The 15783-nt window shown below is 40.9% G+C and overlaps 1 protein-coding gene across 35 annotated transcripts in view; it reads right to left on the minus strand.

Moving 5' to 3' along the window:
• adgrl2a (adhesion G protein-coupled receptor L2a) overlaps positions 1-9394 on the minus strand; it is an 81982-nt gene extending 72588 nt beyond the window's left edge. For all 35 annotated transcript variants that reach the window (XR_007194520.1, XM_048251770.1, XM_048251774.1 and 32 more), the window contains exon 1: positions 8782-9394. The gene's annotated coding sequence lies outside the window, so the exon portion shown is untranslated. The remainder of the gene's footprint in view (positions 1-8781) is intronic.
• Between the last annotated feature and the right edge of the window lie 6389 nt (positions 9395-15783).

Genomic DNA, 15783 nt, shown 5'->3' on the forward strand with positions numbered 1-15783 from the left:
GCAGTATGTGCTCTGTTAGCAACATTTTGAGGATGTGTGTGTGTGTGAGTGTGTGTGTGTGTGTGTGTGGGGGGGGGGGGGGTACACACACACACACACACACACACACACACACACACACACACATATATAGACAGGCACACACACAGATAGTACCCCCATTCGCTCACACCAGACCATGACCAGCCAAATAGACAGACACTAACGTTAGTCACATCAGAGGATCTCGAGATCAGAGACAAAAACACAAGGGAAGACTCAAACAAGGAGGGTTGGGAAGCACAGGGAAATGTTATCGCCCAACATAATTCAGTTCTAGTCCCGGCTATCAGAAAACAGACGATTCACACGTACAGCTATGGACTAACTAGACAATGTTTTCAGTAATTCACAAAGCCTTTCATAGACTGGCACACAGGAGAAATAAAAGAAGCACAAAAAGATGGAAGTAATGATATATTAAACAAGTTAGAGAGGATATGAAAAATACAGCACTTGGAAACATTGGGTCAATCTAAAATTAATGGCATGCCTTCAGTGAATCAAGACCAGCGAAAATCAATTCCCTGATCGGTAGTGACCTTAGCCCTGTGAAACAATGGTCAGGCTCATTACACTATTTCAGTACAATTATTACCAAACTCAAAATACAGTAAGTGGATTGGAGCGTATCAAATCTACACATACTGTATGCTAAGAACAATACACTCAGTGTGTTTCAAACAGTTGTCCAGAGAGAGAAAGACATAGAGAGAAGGGCCTTATTAGCCTTTCAATTAGATCCAGTTTCAGTGTGAGTACTGGTGCACATCCCCGAGCGACATAGGCCCAGAGATCTTGAGTGCTACTCCTAGGCCTTGATTGTGTTCGGATCGTTACGTTTTCATTAACATGTGTTAACCACGAGGCCATCGGAGCGATTGTGATGCAAACGCAGATCAGTACGTGCAACCCCGTACCTAATGGCATGCCCTAACCGGGCCACCAGCCTGCTCTTTGTTCTGCAGCGGACGACTCTTTCCAGATGTAATGTGTAGTAATGCAGGCTCCCTTCAGTGAGTGTCCACAGTGTCCCAAACAAAAATCTAAAATGTGTCTCCAAGGTCTGCTGCAAGCAGTGCGGTGTACACATGAAGAAATATATTTCCATACATTTAAAGCTGTGTGTGTGTGTGTGTGTGTGTGTGTGCTCTCCACAGGGGAAGACAAGGACAGATAACACTCAATTTCCGAGGACAGGCCACGTTTTAAAAGGAGCAAGTATGGCGTCCCGAAAAGCCGGCGTCTGGCAATGCTAAAATATTTCGGATGTAAGAATTAGTGGCAAGGTTATCATCTTCCGCCACCCTCAGCAGGGGAGCCGGCACAGCAGTCGTCTCTGCTGCACACTGAACAGTCTAGATATGCAGCGCACTCCGGTAATAGGCTTTACACATCTCATTCGGAGCTACTATGTCGACGTGCTCTTTTTAAAAGAGAAAAATCCTGAAAGGTTGACACTTAGAATGGTAAGCTGGATCTCATGTCTCAGACGGTGTCGGAGCTGCCAGGTTGCTGTAAATGAACGGTGGACTTACAGTCGATTTATTACACACACTGACTGCTGAAAATAATCAGGGGTAAAACTGACTGGAACTGAATGAAATTCACACACTGGTTTTATGGCATGTGTGCAGGTCAATTACCATGACAACATCCTACTGATGGAGAAAAAACTGCCTGAAAAAAAATAAAACATGTTATCTTCAAAACGGCACCTTTTCAAAGGTTTCTCAACGAGAACCCTCCCTTGGTAACTGCAAGCACAGGACCAAACAACAGAAGATTATCTTGTTGTGAGATTAATGTGGATTTGGCGAAGGTAATTGCGTAAATAGTTGAAATCCTTGCTTCCGACATGATGGAACAATAAAACCCACCCACGTCTGTACATCGTACCCGACTACTAGGCCGGGCACCTCAGACCAAACAGACAGACACAAAAATGGGACACCGTTTAAATCTGCTCAACCTCCGAATGTATGAAAGAAAACTCATGCAATGAACCAGCATGATGTATTCAGAATGAAAGGAATGTATTTAATTCTACAAACACACTGACAATATTAACTCATGCTCACAAAATAATAATAATAATGAGAAGAAATAAATAAGTAAACAAATGGACCAGAACAGTTGAAGTTGAAGAACTGGTTTAAAAAAAAAGTTATCAGAGAAAGCAAAGTCAATTTTACAGGCTTTGAACAAGACCATTTCTACGGCTGCTCTTTACTTCCCCCAAGGCCCTCTGGACGTTCTTTTGAAGGGACTGGTGTTAGAGCGCACTCTTGTCGGTTTAGCCAACACTCCATGCTGCATCCCCTGAGGTGAGGAGCTAGAGAGCACCATAAGACACCGCTCCGAGCCAACAATGGAGAGTGGACATATAGGGTATGTGAGTGAGAGAACGAGGGAGTGTTGTGCATTGCAATGACAAATGGAGGGATTGGCAGGTCTGACTGACTGCCCATAGACTTGGGAACATTCTGCGATTGTTTAAGGGGTGCAAGCACTGCAAGCCATGAATTAGGAACATCTGTTTCCAGAATGTTTCTTTTTAGTTCTTTATTATTATCCTGTGTGTGTGTGTGTGTGTGTGTGTGCATGCACTATTTGTGCACTTTCAACAGTGTGCAAAAGAAGCTACCACCTATCGTGAAGCTCCCCTTGTCAAAGCCCAGGTTTTGTCACTTGGAGGATTATTACGGTCATCAACAGAAGGGGACACACCAGTCAGCAGAAAATGGGAGAAAATGTCACCTTTCAGCGCCAGACACTAGATAGGAACGTCTCCCTTTGTACTTCGTTTTGCCATGACAAACTCTCTCCCACACCCCCAGCAATTTTACAAAATCGACACTATGCTCCAGACCAGCTTGTTTCAGTCTAGATTGTCTGGGTTTGACCACATTATTGTTATATGCTACAGGAGAGGCTGGCTAGGCCAACAGCAGCTATTATCATGCCAACTGTCCAGAGCATGCATGCCCTGGCCGTTGTCAAGATGAAAATCGGCGAGGTGGTGTTTTAGAACAATGGTTTATAGACCGTATAATGTGTCTCCGTCTCTGCAGAAAGGTGTCTTCACATCATCACAAAGGTTTGCTTCTTACAATACAGACAAACCTAACGGGATGTTATATACTGTTATGATGCCATTTCAAAATATATTTGTTTACTCAAGGTATTCTCATATCATTTTAGCAAAATAGATCCATCCATATCTGAGATAGGTAGCATCTTGATGGAGCCACTCCATTGAAGGCCCTATTCATCACTCTGGTGTTTTAGTTCTGAATGCATACATTGCCTGTTGTATTGTATACCCCAAAGAAAACAATAATGTTAAAGTAAGATTTAACTCGTGTTCCACAATCATCTCTTACTTCAGACAGGCCTCACTGTTGCTATATCAATGAGAATAAATTATTAGGCCATTTTTGAATTGAATACCGGTAAACACCTTTAATTAGCTCAGATCTTCTAATATCTCTTTAGTCCATAGAGAGATGTTCACAATATTTCACTGAAACATCTTATGCTTTGAATCGCTTTTATACACACTCACAAACAGTAAATTCCTTTATCGCGCTGGAGACATGAAGCAAAGAAACATAAAAGAAAATCAAGTGAATGCAACTTCATATATGACCTACAAAAATATAAAGAATATCAAACATGTATTATATGTAGAAATGTATAACATACCGTATGTGTTTCCAAGCAAGACGGAATTTTTTTTTTGCTGTTTCATAAATGTTTTGATAATACTATCTGTGTCCTTCTGTACTCCATAAACCACTCACTCCCCAACACATTCTCCAACACACTCTCCAACACACTCTCCAACACACTCTCCAACACACTCTCCAACACAGAGTGAGAATTACAAGAGAGCCTTGGTTGAGGGTGTGACACCACTGGCCCCCTCCAAACAAGACTTGCACCTCTCTCTCTCTCTCTCTCTCTCTCTCTCTCACACACACACACACCACCACCAAAGAGAATGAAAATAAGATTCTTGCCACCCCCCAAAAAATATTAATGGCGTCTCTGTTGAGAGAGAAAGAAAGAAAAAAGAAAGAAAGAAAGAGACCCCCCAACACACACACAAGGCCAAATGTCATCATATAATTCACCCAATTTGCTCCAGACCCCATCCAAGCGTCAGGCCTGTCTTGTTTAAAAGTGTGGATGTGATGTGCTTGCCTCTAATCCTGTAGCCCTGCGCTACCCCTTGCAGATGTCTGCAGATCCTTTCTCCTGGCCAGACTCCTCTTTCTGTGGACAGCCAAGGCCTAAGCACAAAAACGGCTGTTTGCTCAAAGCTTTGCCTCCCCGACTTTTGCCACTGACCCAGAAATTGAATATTTTCCCAGCAGCATCCTCCTCATAAGACTCCACTCATTTACCACTGTGTGTGCATGTGGGTGGGCAGCCGTGTGTCTGCATTTTTGTATAATAAAAACATAATAATAGTAATGATAATGATGATAATATGGCTATTACTAATAATAATAATGGAAATAATAACACTGGATATGTAATATTAAACAATATAATAATAAGTATGTATTTTGATATTATTATGGTTATTATTTTTATTATTATTTTATTATTATCATCATTGCTGTTGTTGATGATGATCATTATGTGATAGGTATGTCTAATTTAATAGGCCAATTGTGAATATAAATGGTGGAAGAATGTGTTTCCATCAAGTGCTTCATCTTTCTTTTATTCTGAGAAATTCATCACTGAAGCTAATTAGCTCCAATATTGATATGCCATCTGAGCAGGCAAGGGATGCATGATTGCGTCACACGCTGGAAGATGATGATGGAAACTAATATTTCCCCCAAAATTGCAGGGCGGAAACACCCAAGCTTCTACATGTTTAACTGATCATAGCGACCCATACACCCACCCCTCACACACACACTCACCCACACACACACACGCATTCACATACACACACCCACACCCCACCCACACCCACACCCACACCCACACACACGCACACACACACACACAAACACACTCACCCACACACACACACACTCAATTCCTCCTTGTCACAAAAGTTAGCATCTGAATCAACAAATAAATGTGAGCAAGACTGAACACATCAGCTGGAGGTAGCTTCAACTCAACAAAGGGACAAGGCTCAGACAATATAAATGAAAATCGTCTGTGGTACAACTGATTCGACATGTTGGCCAACACATGCCATTTCAACATCGTTTCTCATTACTCTGACATATAACAAATATCCCCATTTTATTTTATTTTTATTTTGTTTAACTGTGAGTGCTGCTTCAGAACTACAAGTACTTTGTGGAAAACAAATAACAAATAAAATAAGGACTTGCTGAAATTAGGAGATTTGGGTCAGTTGTAAGTAACAAAGTAAATAGTGTCAGTTGTGTCAAAATCAGGGATGTGTTTTCACAGAGATAGAGAGAGAGAGAGAGAGAGAGAGAGAGAGAGAGAGAGAGAGAAAGATTACACATACAAAACACAAGGGCGCAACTACATGTGCACACGCACACACACACACACACACTCAATTCCTCCTTGTCACAAAAGTTAGCATCTGAATCAACAAATAAATGTGAGCAAGACTGAACACATCAGCTGGAGGTAGCTTCAACTCAACAAAGGGACAAGGCTCAGACAATATAAATGAAAATCGTCTGTGGTACAACTGATTCGACATGTTGGCCAACACATGCCATTTCAACATCGTTTCTCATTACTCTGACATATAACAAATATCCCCATTTTATTTTTATTTTGACACCCACCCCTCACACACACACTCACCCACACACACACACGCATTCACATACACACACCCACACCCACACACACACACACACACACACTCGCACACGCACACTCATTCTCTTTGAAGATGAGCAGATCAGTTAGTTGTACAGTACGATTTTGGATGAATGGAAAAAGCATCAAAAGGCACGATTGGGTATTTACTGTATGTGTGTCTCATAAGTTGATTCCACTGTTGAGTGATGCCACCACCGTCTCACGGTTACTGGGTGTTTTTCTCGTTTTGTGTGATCGTTCGCTAGCTCGTTTCCCCCCCGCAAAGGTCATATTTGTATTTAACCTACTGAACATTTCCCAGAAAAGTACAGAATGCACTGGACTGCATTCATTATAAAGTAAAGACTGACACTGGCCTCTGCTCTAGAGGGTTTTTCTTTTTTAACTATGGGCTCAATATTAAGTATGAAAGACACACAGAGCCCCGACCAAATTCATAAAAGAGAAATCTGCCCCAGTTTCCAGCGTCACGCAAACAAAAACAAAAATAGTTCGATATTGTTTTAAAGGGAGAACACACTTGGCATGGTGCTAATACAGGCTGACCCCAATGCATTTGCAAGATATTCAAATGCATCGATTGATTCGATTTAAAATGTGCCATACGGCCACCCATTTCTCTGAGCAATACTTCATACAAAATCTCTCAATTCTATGAGAACGCTGATTCTCTCTGATTCCTTTTTTTTCAAATCTGAAACTCAAAAACACGTTCGCTTTGCATCTTCAGAGGGAACAGAGGGAAAGGGCTAGCTAAAGGCTGCGCGGAAAAAAGGATGATAAATCCTATCATTCCCTGACAAACAACAGCTGCACTTCTTTCAGAATAGTGGCTCTGACACTCTCTCTCTCTGCCCCCCCTCTCTCTCTCTCTCACACACACACACACACACACACACACACACACTCAATTCCTCCTTGTCACAAAAAGTTAGCATCTGAATCAACAAATAAATGTGAGCAAGACTGAACACATCAGCTGGAGGTAGCTTCAACTCAACAAAGGGACAAGGCTCAGACAATATAAATGAAAATCGTCTGTGGTACAACTGATTCGACATGTTGGCCAACACATGCCATTTCAACATCGTTTCTCATTACTACGGCATATAACAAATATCCCCCATTTTATTTTATTTTTATTTTGTTTAACTGTGAGTGCTGCTTCAGAACTACAAGTACTTTGTGGAAAACAAATAACAAATAAAATAAGGACTTGCTGAAATTAGGAGATTTGGGTCAGTTGTAAGTAACAAAGTAAATAGTGTCAGTTGTGTCAAAATCAGGGATGTGTTTTCACAGAGAGATAGAGAGAGAGAGAGAGAGAGAGAAAGATTACACATACAAAACACAAGGGCGCAACTACATGTGCACACGCACACACACAGTGCAAATACACACACAAACACACACACACACACATTTGTGAGAGCTTATAAGTCTACCGCCCTCCTTACCCCATCACGCTTCTCTCAGCCTTCTGGCCTCGACTAAACTAATGGGGGACAGGGATGAAGTCCCTCTATTGAGGAAGGATATGATGCCACTTTGAAATGCTAAAAATGGCCTCAAAACAGTGGGAACTTAGTCTACACTTGCATCAATTCAAAGAACTCTGTCCCCAGTCCTGGGAAATGGTGTCTAGTTATACGAGCTCACATAAATCAGACTGCACCAGTAAATAACTAAAACAACAAAAAATAGCTCTGAGTCTCTCCTTGAACCTTGTCATAACACTGACACTCACAGTTATTCATTAGGAGCATTAGCACACACTGCCACTGTTCAATTTGAAGTTAGTTAGAAGCAATAGGATACACAGATGGTGTTAGAGAATATATGGAAGGGGGGGGGGCAGATAAAATCCTCACCGATAACACTGTTGTCATCATCCCAGCGGAGTGCAGGAGGGGGCAGGGGGAAAGCGTGTCCTATTGATCACGAAATCCTCACTATTTCTATGCCTCGCCGAGCAGCCGTCAGGTCGTCAAACATGCCAAGCCACTGGTGATGACCCATTCTACTCATGTGCCTCCTTCCCAGCCGTTAACACATGGTTGACAAGAGGGCCGGGAGTGTTGGTAAATAATGCATGGTCAGTGAAAGGATCTAATTTTACAGCCAAAGTGCCGAGTGTTTCAAGGATTTAAACCCTGCAGCACTCTGCATCCAAGTTAGTTGTCATTCGTGTAATGTTTGCAGAAGTTCTTTGTTTCTTTGTTGTGTTGCTGTTGGGTTCACTTATATGTTGAGTCCAATTTTATTTGTTATCAGTGAGCCTATATCAAAGTCAAATATTTATATTTTCTTTAGCTTATTAACGCCGCTCTTGGCTAGCCAAGGCCGTGACTACGTTGTATAGATAGACAATCCAGAATAATACCCATGTTAAACGCAAATTATTACTTTCACAAGCCTTACCGACTACACCGATTTAACAGGAAACCTATTATTTTGTTCTCCGTACCTACCACGACATTCTGAGTTTCGATGCATTCTGACACCGAAAAAAATACGACAGCCGACCAAATCGGTCCACATCTGGTTCTGTTTTCATTAACCATTTTTCAATTAGCCATGCCAACACATGGAACATTTTAATTACGCCAAGTAGCCCACTTAAATTAAATGCCATTACTTTTTTGGGTGTTGTTTAATACAACCTAAACAATCTCGCCACGTTCCTAACTAGACTTTGTAATAAAAAAAAAGTATGCTAGCAAAGCATACACTAGGCCTAAACAGAGGGTTGTCGCATCTTTTCAATTTAGCCTAATAACTTTGTAACCTCCGATTAGGTTATTAGATCCGTTGCGCTATTAGCCCACTGAGTAGCCTACTTGTAGAGGCTGAATCCTACAGGAAAGTAAAACGGAATAATGCTTAGGGACTTACCTTTCAGAGAGATGCTGTGACGGTAACGAAAAGAGTGGCAAAAAATCAGTTGGATAGTGGAAGTGGGGAGAAGATGGCTTGCAGGCATGTGAGAGCGGGTCCTCCTCTGCAGCTCAATACACAGCAGGCGGCATAGAGGGACGCGCTGCAGGTCTGAGGCATGCTCCACTTCCCCGGGACAGACAGCGCTTTACCAGGCAGCGGCTCTCTCTTGGAGTTCGCACATCCCTGGTGTCAGGGAAAACAGTTCCATGACAGGGTGCTATCAGTCAATAGGCATCAGCGCCGCTGATTTACCATTTATTCTTACTCCCTCTCAGCCGTGGAGTCTATCGTTACTCACATCGCACAGTCAGCAGTCGCTGAAAAAGATCAAGGAATACGCGAGGAACTGCAGACCTGTGACTCTGCCTTGGTTGTAAAACTGCGAAAGAGGAGAAACGAGCACTTCCTCTCTGTTAAAGTAAGTCCTCTTTGTCCCTAGAATGATAATGTTGTGCCTCGCGACTGCAAAGTTTGAACTCTCATTTGGAGAAGGTCCTGCGCGCGACATTCACAGAGTGACTAGACACAGAGCTACGAGCTTTCCCGTAAACAGCGCTAGTGCATTGAGTCGAGTGCAGAGCAGACTGGCTTCTGCGACGGGCAGTCTGTGAATGGACTCCTCTCAAATCCCGACATGGATTCTCCTACCTCACTGACTCGGAATTTCTAGAGACCAAAAAAAAAAAAACTCCCTAATCACATAAACATATTATCATGTCCAGCAAGCCTAAAACTATTTTTTAGTCCCGGCTGTTGGAAAAGAAGATTAGAGCGAAGAGAGCCCAAATGTGTAGTAGATTATTATAAATACAGTATATGCACCATTGCCTATTTTCCACTCCATTTCAACTGCATGCTCTTACGATAACGTTAGGATGGAGGTTCAGAGTCCTCTACCACTGCCTATGACATATCCTTACTGTAACACTAACAAATATCAAAAACAAGGGGGAGAGTAGTGTCATTGCTGGCTTCAGATGACAACAGGCTGGCAATCACAGCAGAAATGATGGTGGGGGTCACCAAAGTTTTCACCACAAACACATAGCCAAATGCACATAAATAAATAGTAGGTATGGTCACTGTGCTGTATTAAATGTAAGTTGACATTTATGTCAGTGGTAAATATATTTAAAAAATGTTGTATAGTCTACTAAATGGATCAACTGGTGGTGATGTTGGTTGTGTCCATAAGTAACAAAGAATTTTTCACCAATCTGAAAACCGGAGACGTGAAATGTCTCATCAGACGGGGGAGGCAGGCCCCCTTCACACCTGTCTTTAATAAAAATACAGGTTTGAGGCACTAAGGGGAAGCCTGAATTTGAGTTGTATCGACTAGGTGAAGGTGACTATCTGGGTCCTCCATGCTCCTGTTTCCGCATGCATAATTTTACATAAAGTTTTTTTTTTTTTTTTTTTTTTTTACCAGACAAAAGAGAAAACAGATGTAGCATGACCATCAAAGTCAGATATCCATTTACTGAAAAATAAAAATAATTATATGTAAAAGAGGAAAAATATTTGTAAGACAAAAAGAGTCTTTGCACGTAACCCCAATCATTAGAAACAGAAAATGCATTTTTAAACAAAAAAATGATAGTCCTCTGACCATGAATTCAAAAATTGCTTTAATACATTTTGAAATCTTGATTCCACAGGATGATGATTCAGGACAATCAGCCATTAATAATTTTATGTCACACTGAAGTTTGGCAGAATGGGAAAATAAAAAAATATACATATTGTATCATGTTTGGTCATCCTCTTATGACAGAAGGCTGAGGTTAATTAAAAAATGACCTGATTGTGAGTAAGGAATGCCAGTGCTATATTCTGCACAAAGCTAAATCAATGCGATACTTATCCATTAGTGGCCAAACCATGATTCTGCATTGTTGTGATAGGTAAGTGTAAACTGTAAACTTTAAACTAGAAAACAACTTTAAATGTTTTCATTTATCACTTAGGTTGATTAAATACTTAAAAGGGGAAGGAGTAAAAAGGTCTCTCGCCACCAAGCATGGGTAACCAACAACATCTGTGAGCAGTTTTCTGGTGGCCGATTTTTTTCTTCTTTCTTTCTTTTAATGCATGAGGTCATATTCTTTTACCCTTGTTCAGGGTGAAGTGAAATCTTCAGCAGGAAGTTTAACTCTAGATCACGGAAATCAAATTATATTCGAAGACACAACTCTCACATTCTATTTTCTAATACCCCTTTTTGTACCTCCTGACAGCATATACAGATTCAACATTTCAACAGTAGTGACCAAAGTCAACTGTTTCAAGCAATGATCAGTAATGAATACATATAATAAATACATATACCTTTTATCAGTAGTGTGCTGTGTAATTGTGAACGGTTCACAGGGAAAATGCTCTTCAAACTCAAATAACATTGCGGAGCACCCTCCCTGTGCCTTACAATATCATGTCTCCCCACGCCCTGACAATATAGCATTTGTTTTTTATTTAGTTTACTAATTGTGCAGTCCAACTCAATAGACTAGTCATTACACGGACCCTCAGCACGCACAGGGAGACGGGAAGCAATTAAAAAGAATGTAAACAGCCATATTTTGGTTTCAAATGGGAGTATCAAGGACCCTGTCTAGCATTACTGTCAAATAAAGTCAATGTTAAATGAACAGACCATACAAACAACTGTCATTCCAGCATAGTGTAGATTTATTACATTTTTTTTTATCATATTCTGCTTAACATTTTTACTTAGCTGTACTATCTTTGGTACAGTAAATATAACAGCATTTGTTTTTCTTGTGCCAATATATTATAATTACCCATCATAAAGGTGAAATGAACATCAAAAGGGCGAAATGGACGTAAAGGCCTGTGCTTTGAGACGGCTGTGCTAAGTGGAAGCAGCTGTGGTCGTGTTTGGATCCCATCAGAAGCGTGATGTATGGTGGGCAGTAATGGGCCTCCGCGGAGGCCAACACTTCTAATTTGGCTCCATCCAAAGTGATGTGGCTCTGGCTAGTGTACAGGAAGACGTTTCTTAAAACAAGGACAGCAACAGAGAGACAGGAAGAAAGAAAGAAAAGAAAAAGAAAACCTTTTAACTACCTCAACATAATAAAGACATTTGGGAGTCCACCTTGCCCACGACGGCATGAAGGTCAGTGTCAGCGCCGGAGTCGGAGTCGGAGTCGGAGTCAGGCCACGCAGACCCCAGTAAAGGTGGTCATCTCTGCCTGTGCTCTTTTGAAATTTTCATTCGCCCCTTAAGAAATATGGCTGCCATTTAGCGACTCATAAAGCATGATGTACGGCAATAAATTTATATCGCTCACCGGGAACCTTGATGCCACCTCCAAAAGGCTAAACAAATAGCATTTCCCAGCCGCTCATAAGCATATGATTTGCATAAAGGAACCTGGCTGGAGGGCTAGCTTATTGAGATGGGCTCTCTCTCTCTCTCTCTCTGCAAGGACTACATTTAAATCCACTGACCATAATGACCTTTCTTGAAATTGTCAAGTCAGTCCAACAAGGCTAAGTCTATGGCTATGCTTACTCAGGCCATTTTATGGTACGTCTCTCTGTCTGACCAAAACCAATGGCACATGATGAAAATAAGGCAAAAATGCAAAACCTGTGACACCACACGTCCCACTAGAGGTCAATAATCTTTTGGAGTAATTGCCTGAGTTTTAATTGGGGGAGTGGGAAAATTCTCAAATAGGCATGCATAATTGTAAATGCTCTATCCTTGACCCAATTGTGTATTCTTATTATTTCTATTAATTTAAAAAGTAGCTTCCATGGGTCCATATAAAAGACCGTAATTATAAATCTTCTAAGCACATATAGCCTATTTCCATGAAACTGAATTGTTCTAAGTATATTCAGTGACTGTTCAGCTATGAAGAAAAGTTGGTAAAATTAACGCATAACGTTTGATGACTGAACTACTTTTAACCTCCAGACATTTATTTTGTCCCAAGAGAAATACAGGTAAGCACAATATTTAAAACATAGTTCTCGTCAAATGCTGAGAGTTTAATTTGGCTTGCTGTGGTGAATTACAGAGGCTGTTACTATGGCCCTGATAAGGAGGAAGGGTGTGCCTGCTCACCATACACTGTGATGGCAAAACAGAAATAGCTTATTGACCAAGTTAGGTGGTATTTTACCTAGCATGTTGCTTGTTTACAAATTGAATAATCTATATGCTGTAAAATTCTTAAGAAAATACAATTTAAGCAGAATTGTATTTACTAAATTACTTTTACTTAATTGCCATTATTTGCTTAACCATTTGTATTTGCATTGACGAATATTGACAACAATTTTGAATAATATATATAGTTATTAGAACATATTATGGACATTATAGATAGAGCTTTGTACTTTCAACGAGTTAAATTATAAAATAAACCTTTCTTCTTCCATTTGGCCCTACGTATAATTTTCCTAACTTTCCGCTTGTGTTGCTAATGCAATTGAATGTACAATTCTGCTAAAGAGGACAGTCCTATGTTACACAGGCTGATGAGTTTCTGTTCTCTTAGAGGAGCCACAGAGAAGCCACTGTCCATGGCGCAGTTGTCCAAAAGGAATAAAAAAATAAATCCTTTTTTCAATCAAGCACAGTCTAATCCAAGGTCATTTCAGCATTTTGCCAATGTCCATTTTTGGGTGCTTCGTGATTATTGGGAAAAGTCACATTCAGCTTTTGTCCATGGCGACCTTTGTTCGTGGATTAGGCAAATGTGCCAAGATGTCTCCAAAAGGAGTCTTTAGTCTTGACCTTTACAGTGAAGACTCGAGCCCCTCCAACTCCAACTCCTGCTGAAGCTACTTGAGAAGTTTGTCTTAATTGCCATGGCAACATGGCACAGATCTAGTCTATTCTAATATTATTCAGCCCTGACCCATATGTGCACAAACACACAGCCACTTACACAATCAAACACACAATCAAACTCAATGACACAGAGAGAGAGAGAGAGAGAAACACACACATACACCCCACACATACTATATGGACATATGGATTTCTCATTTTCCAAAAGAGTTGATTAGTTATCATAGTCTTCTCGATGTTGTTGAGATGTCAATAAAGAAGTTGGTTCCCATGATGATTTGGCTACAACCTATGGCTCAGAAAAAAAATAGTGTACTGATTGAATGTCCATCTATACCCTGGGATAAAAAGTTTGAGCAACTCATTCTGAATCTGAGTAGAGCACAGTAACAGCCTCAAACTCAATTCTTAAACACAAACTTCAACCCCCAATCTAACCTCATCAACTTCTCTTTTTTTCAGTTTAAAAGTTCAATGTTCGCGCTGCCTGTTTTTCCACAGTGCTGCCAAGAGATTACTGCCTGTGTCGTTTTGACACTGTTGACATTTATTTTATTATTATGGTGTTCTCTTTCCTCTCTGTCACTCTTAACGTCAGAGGCAGATGCGCGCAAAATGAAAATGAGATGGATTTCACAACGGTCTGAATAATAATAATAATATATTATTATTTCTAATATAGTTTATATTTTATCTTTGATAAGCTGTATCCACCCCACAGGCAGCCACAGGTAGTGTGTATGTGGCATGACAGAAGTGAACAACAGAATCATTTGACCTAATTACCCGTCTAGTCCTTCAGCATGGCAGCCGGAGACAGTACAGAATACTAACGGTTGAATTCTTCATGCTTTACTAATAATCATATATATGTCTCATTGCCCTGAGTTTTTGACAATAGTCCAAATTGTGATTGACTTTCTATTTTCCTTGCTACTTTACTAATGTCATCCTGTTCTGTTGTTATTCAGTATTTCTATGTCATACATAATAGAGAGAAAAAATAGTGGCAACAGCGTGAAGACACAACCCTGTGATAGCAACGGCCGTTTCAGTGAGCAATATCCATCAGACAGCGTGTGCTGTGGGGCTCTGTGAGCAGGCCTTCAGAGCCTGAAACTTGCCCAGAATTGACTCATTCTCATGGCCGCTGACAGTAAAGGATGGATTCGAGTCCAGCTCCCTGAAGGACCAACAAAATCAAACTCTCCAATCCACACTGCGTTTCGGGGAGGTTTGCTCTCCTGTGCTCTTCCATCTTACCGGTGTCAGGCAACAGAAGTAAAGCAATAAGGGGTTAAGATGGGGAGTAAATCAAACCAAACAGAGAGAGAGAGTGTAGTGGAAGCTCCCAAGTAGAAAAAGTTTAGCATGCTCGAGGGTGGTGCCCCAAAATATTCTATACCAGACCACTGCAGAGGAAGTTTAAAAGGAAATTATTCACACTTAGCTTGAGGCTGACCTTTGAATACCACCTAACAGACACGAGATATAAAGACAGCAAAGCAGGGACCAGAAAAGAAGACAAATCTATTCATGAACCGGTGCATAAATCATACAGTGCATACTGTACATTCTTCCTGAACAAATAGAAGCCCTGCTGTTCGAGTTTCACATCCGCTATGCTAACGCTATTCACAGCGATTGGATTAGACAGACAGCGTACTGTGCTGAAGAGTCCTACCCCACCAGCCTAATTTTAATGCTAATTCTGCCACTGGTTAGAGTTGCTAAGTTAAATGAATGGATATCATGGAGCACAAGGTTCCCCCGTCACCTTAATTTAAAATGCTACTGTCAAAAATGTCTATTTAATCTCACCAGGGCTCTCGGAATAAAAATTGTTCTTGAAAATGCTCAGTTACACTCTGGTATCATGCAGCTTCTTTGAGCAAACACGGGATCCGTTCAGCCTCTTTAGAGGGGACCTGGGCTTGTTTGCTTTAGGGGCTGCTGTTCTGGCCAGCATTTTCAGCTTTCTGCAGGCAGGCGTAAGAGGCAGAGTGAAATGTTTACTGTAAGGAGGAAAACAAGCTCTAAGATCTCGCAACTGTGATCATGTGAACTGTGAAGTTTAAACATACACATTTTTACAATTTATGTAAAACAGCACAGTGTGTCTT

This window comes from Alosa alosa, chromosome 9 (genome assembly GCF_017589495.1).
Source record: "Alosa alosa isolate M-15738 ecotype Scorff River chromosome 9, AALO_Geno_1.1, whole genome shotgun sequence".
In the NCBI taxonomy this organism is placed as follows: Eukaryota; Metazoa; Chordata; class Actinopteri; order Clupeiformes; family Clupeidae; genus Alosa; species Alosa alosa.